Source organism: Bombus vancouverensis, chromosome 9, assembly GCF_051014615.1.
Source record: "Bombus vancouverensis nearcticus chromosome 9, iyBomVanc1_principal, whole genome shotgun sequence".
In the NCBI taxonomy this organism is placed as follows: domain Eukaryota; kingdom Metazoa; phylum Arthropoda; class Insecta; order Hymenoptera; family Apidae; genus Bombus; species Bombus vancouverensis.
Window position 1 is genome coordinate 14,548,089 of NC_134919.1, and position 6,000 is coordinate 14,554,088.

General features: G+C 40.2%; 1 long non-coding RNA gene across 1 annotated transcript in view; it reads left to right on the forward strand.

Moving 5' to 3' along the window:
• The window catches only part of LOC117158862 (uncharacterized), a 41,613-nt gene extending 36,961 nt beyond the window's left edge, over positions 1-4,652 (forward strand). Inside the window, exons 3-4 of the long non-coding RNA XR_013059193.1 lie at positions 1,676-4,055; positions 4,185-4,652. This is a non-coding gene — a long non-coding RNA (uncharacterized LOC117158862). The remainder of the gene's footprint in view (positions 1-1,675; positions 4,056-4,184) is intronic.
• The last annotated feature ends 1,348 nt before the right edge of the window (positions 4,653-6,000 follow it).

Genomic DNA, 6,000 nt, shown 5'->3' on the forward strand with positions numbered 1-6,000 from the left:
GATTTTCTCAATGAACAGATTTACGAAACACACCTACGTATCGATGTTTCGAGACAATTAATTATCGATTTGATGGTAGAGATAGTATTTTGAGAATTAATCGATGCACGTGAGTTTCCGGTTGTAATTAGTCGCGTCGTCGTTAGCGCGTTTAGCGTAAAAACACGTCTTTTTTATATTTAACACACGTCGAACGTATTGCAGGAAACATCTGGTGATTTAAACGTACATTTTCTACGGACATGTTCAGATTGTTTGTTTTATCGTTATTCGATGATTGCAATACTAATTTTGCTGCGTATTAGAAACTAATTTCTGTTGTTATTTCTGTATTCAGAGATAGGATCATAATAGCTATTATTTTATTCTTTGGGTGAATCTATCACACCGTTCTGAGCCGAAAAATCTTTATTGCACTTTCTTACCATACATGGACTAGGGATAAAAAGAAAACAACATCTTAAACCTATCGATTAAACCTATCGATTGTATCTAGAGCTATCTTCTAGTTACAATTTATTGTAACTAGTGCATCTGCATATAGATGGCGGGCGCAAACTCAAGTTGTCATTTTCAACAATTTCCAAGTTTCATTAAATTATCTAGCAGTTTTGCCCAATTTTATAAATAATTTGGTATGTAGCGTGTCCTGTAACCGGTAAGGGGCGATTCTTCCTGAAAAGAGAAATATATTAGATTGTCCGAAAAGTGTCTTTCTTTCGCTTTTTACAACAGTGTACCTTCGTACAAACGTGAAAGCAAGTGTGTGAAATGTCGCGGTGTTTATCTCAACAGAACAAAACGGATCGTACGTAAAATAATATAAAACAAAAAACGTTGTGCGTCTATTATTCCCTCATAAAACGAAAGAAGATTTTCGGGCAACCTAATAGTTAAGAGTATACCTGAACTTGGTTAAGTACAGACTATATATAAGTAAACGATTAGGGGCACGTTAAGAAGCATAACAAAACGTAGAATCAAAGTTCTCCATGTAAAACCTTGTTTTCGAGAAAATAATGTTCGCACATGTTCGGATAGGAACTGGTGCGATGCACACGCGCGATACATTTTCAAATCAGTTTTTCTCGAAGACGATGCATCTCATGAAAAAACGTCGTTCCATATTTTTGACTAGTTGTCGCACGTAGCTCGATCTACCGTCGATTATTTACTTCTCAGTCTGGAATTAACCAAATTCAAGCAAGCTCGTGAAATTTCCAAACCCGGCTTTAAGTACCGGATATAAACCGAAAATATTTGCAGGATTAATGGTTTCTGGAAACTAATAAGATTCAATTTATGGCGGAACCTTAGGTTTGTTGAAGGTGTACATAACGGTCAGTGGACCCTTTGCGACCCAATACCGAGGGACGTCGCACGGTTCCAATCACGCGACGCAACACTAATGATTAATCAACGATGTAACGTAAAAGATACTCGGACATTTAGGATTCTCGCTCGCTTCACACTTTCCTAACGAAATATCAGCGTTTCGCTGGCAATGAAATTTCCAAAAATTTCCAGTATTCGTCAAAAATATTCGTATTTCCAAAGATATTCAAAGACCGTCGTGAACCAGCGTACATTGGTCGCGTAGCAATCATTTTCCGCTTTCCCCTACCCTCGCGTTGAAAACGGGCAATTGAAAATTCACTAATCGCTTTCGTTGCAGCTTAAAGCGGCGCAAGGTGGAACAGAATGGAAAAACATAGTTGGCCACGGTGATGAGGAAAAGGGGCAGAGGGTGAAACTCGAGCACGAGCAGCACGACCCAGAAAATGAGCGCAACAGGTGGTGGCAGGTATGCGGCTGCCGGGGGATGGCAAGTCGGTGACTCATGGGGTTACACCGGGAACGTTGATCGTTTCTCCTGGATTCCTGCCCTCTTGAACCGCTCTTTCAGCTTTCTGCCCCGCCACGTCTTTACCTGCTGACTCACAATCCGCTCGCACAACTCCTCCTACATGCTTACACCTGAGGAAACACGGGACGATTCTTTGTCCGGGACAGTCTGTTCAATGGACACTGATGATCTCTTTGGAGTTTCGGTTTATTCCTTCGACGTTTCGTAGCTGTATTTTCTCCTTGGCAACATAGCTCGAGGTTATAATTATCTTTGGATATCAGGAAATTACCTGCGACGCGATATATCTTTGTTATTCTGACGAATTGGTCGAAGGGAATTTAAACGTAGTGCCACGTATTTAGGGGAATTAGTTGTCGAAATGAAGTTTAACGATTCGGTCGAGCATCGAGTTGCGCGAGAAAAGATGTTAATTATTTTGGAAAAAGATTTTGAAGTTTCAAAGTCTATTGCGTGCATCTCGTAGACTTTAAAGGCGGATTTCTAGATAACTGTAATGTTTTTTGAAGAATCACAAGAATACTTGGGGACGTCATTCTAAAGGTCGCTGGTTATCGCCAAGAAGAGAAAGAAAAAATAGAATTCTTTTTATCAATCAATAGCAATTGTTCCCGGACCAATGGTATACCGATCGATCATTAGTCCGCTACAAAAAAAGTATCGTCTTCACGTGTACAAACATCGCAATCTTATCTCTAAGTGAACGGTTCAGTGATACTGTAATTACAATAACTGCAATTATCTGTTGGATCTACGGTTCGAATAACACGTTCGATAAAAATACACGATACGCAGGAATTCTGTTTTTCTCGATCATTTTCGGAAACAGAAATATCGGCGAATTTCGATTTCGGTGAAAATATTGTACGCGACGCGTACACGAAAAAGCTTTATCGATAGAGTTCGTATTCGTTCGATATTAATAAAAATTTCAGACTCAGCCACCTGTTTTATCGACCGATATGTTTAATATCTAGTAATCGCACTGTGAAATTAAAATTGGAACACGAAACAACGAGGGCTTATGTTGATAATTAAGTAACAGAAGCGTTAAATGCCATTACCACTGGCCTAATAGCATCGACCGGGAGGAATGTTGGTCCTATCGGTTTCTTATGCTCTTCGTATCAATAACTTGGCCTGTACTGTTACACCATTAAATAACGATAGCCCGTAAGGTTGATAGTCGTATCAGACGCGTCACTGGCGTACGGAGACAGACGAGAATTATCGTTCCCTCCGGATAACATTTCGCGAAACGATCAAACAGGAAATTCTGGATCGAACGTTGTAAACTAAAGTTTAACTATATTTCGGTCGATAATAGATTCGCTATTAACCGTACGATAAATCAAACTCGGATTTCAATAGGATTGTGGATCGCCACGAACTAGGTCTACGCAAAGTTAGGGATACTTATGTTTACAATGAAAGCAAACTAACCTCCGAATATGTAGAGAGTAGCCTGTACCTGGACGAAATCAAGGCTAGACTTGGATTATGCTGGTTGAGGTCAGGGCTAAGCATACTTAAACTAGGTCTTTCGTTGAATCTTTCAATAACGAAGCGCAACAGAATCGATTGTTTTCTCAAAAAACACTACCATCCGTCTTAATTTAAATCTAACAATTTCGTAATCCATAAATCTTGCAAACGATAAACCATCTATTTTTGAAAATCTAGTTGGGTAACCATAAAATTACGAAATTGATTCTTCTTTTTTTTTTTTTTTATACCATCCAAGACCAGGCACGGTGAAACGAGAGAAACGGTCGATTTAATTCGTTTCTCAGAAAAGAAAATAATAAAAAAAAAAGAAGAAAAAAATAAAACAACAAAGCAACGGACGAAGCAAAACTATTTATTTTTACTCGTCGCTGAATCCTCCAGTTTCTTGCTGTCGCTCCGCTCCCACCTCCCTCGTAAACTTTTTCCTTTTCCCTTCTGCTGTTCCGCTTTTTCGTTTTCTCGCTGTTTGCTCCTTTTGTTCAGGCTCTTTTACTCCGGCCATAGCGAAAAGAAACGGATCTGCGGAGCGTGGCGTTTGGTGGGCGGATCGATGACCTTGAATCTGGCTGGAGGCACCATGAGTCACGCTGCGGATTTCGTGTTTCCAGGAAAATTTTCCTGCTAACGCGACAATCGATGCGAGGAGAGAGGAAGAGCGAGAGAAAGAGATGAGCTTCCTGTACGTAAGGGAACCACTAGCCGCTCGTAATTTATCTGAGTCAGCCGGTAGTGCACGCGCGTGTAATCGTCGATGGGCTTCGAGAGTTGGCTAATTTTTTTATTCTGCTTAATTCGTTTCATGGACAAGCCGTGGGCGAGTGAAGCGACGATTTTTTATACAGGCGACTGAAACACGTGGATCAGAGGATTCGAACGAAGAGATACTTCGGACCATCGATGAACTTTCCAACGTTTGCCAACGTTTCGTTCTTTTTCTCATCTCACGAATTGTCGCATCGTGAAGCAATAAAACAACAATTTTTCGACAGAGAAGTTGGACGAATCGCGATGGCACGTATGGTATATAACTGTAAAGAATTTCACGAATTTCACGTTGCGCCATGTTCGTACACGTTCTCTGGTTACGTCGATAAGTTAGAAAAATGAAACATTTCTGTAAAGCAGAGGAGTGCGTTGCATCAAACGTCTCAACCTGATATTCTTCCGTATCAGCGTACTATATACCACGTCGTATTCCTTATTTTTAATATTCCCATACTTCTTACTTTCTTTTTTCATTAAATTTTATAATTATAATTTCTCGATTAAATATTAAATAAACGATAGTAAATTTTTAAATAAACCTGATTACCTACTCCAAAGCTGAACCAAACCATCCGACGTCTCTATTTGCCATTCAATCCTGTAAAAACATTTGCGAGAAACGACGATCGTTCAGCGGAGATAATTCGCCGAATAAATGTTTCCTTCGTCTGAAATTCTACACCGTAGGCGTCCGACGGCGTTTTAAAGGTGAACGAGGTAAACACGGGAAGACGAACGATTCGCGATATAAGCGTGTGCCTGTATTGGCGATCGAACAGATGGCAGTGGCGACCTTTAAGGTCCTAATGACCGGCTAAACTCGGAGGAAACTGCGATCGAAGGTGCCGATCGATCATTGGAACGCGAACGGTTTGCCCGAGGCTTTTCACAGTCGCCTTTTAAAGAGACGAGATAACGTCGATAACTGGACAATCCGAGACCAGCTCAAGACCAGTTTTCCCCTTTCGGTTCTTGCCCGTATATTGCGGCCGATTGCGAATTGTAAAAGCGAGCTCACGCACGTACACGTGGTCCTACCTACGTATATATACGGTAGCTCATGAAAGTAAGTAGGTACTCGAGGCTCGAACAGTTAGCATGGAAAACGTTTACGTACGGTATATCTTTGGCGCTGTGTGTAAAACGTTTTGATATTTCATTCGCGTTGTAACGAGTTACGATTGCCATAATTATATCGGTAAAATTGAAGACTGGTCTGAAAATGTATATAGAGGCTGCGGGATATAGGATATTTACAGGACGTGAAGATATAGTCGATGGAATGTTTGTTTAAACGTGCAATAAGTATAATTAACGTTTGATTATTTCGTAAACGGTTTTGTTTCGAGCAATAGGCAACCTTTGAAAAGGTAGATTTCTGGCGATTTGAAGGGTCGAAGAAGGGGTTAACGTACTGAGTAAACACGGGTGACTCGACTGATTTTCGAATAATTGTAAAACGAGTTCTAACGCGGACGAACGCAGTCTCTGATCTTGTTTATCTGTATCTTCTTTGCCGGAGAGATGCCGCTTTCTCATTGTTTAAAAGATCTTTGTTTGCGAAAATAAGGCAAACGGAAGAAAGGGAAACGGTATCGCGTAACGTGGCATTAATATTATGAAGAAAGTTGTATCGTTTTACGAGTTCGTAAAGGATGTATGCGTATCGATTACGACGTTAATCGATATCGCGTCAATTTGAAAAGAAGAAACATCTATATCAAAGTTTCAAATTACTATTCTATATAGTTAATGACGCTTGTCTTGCACTGTGCTACCATCTAATGCAATTTGCCGCGATCTTCTTTGTCACTGACGTATTAATGGTCGATAAGATTTACAAATATACGTGATTACGT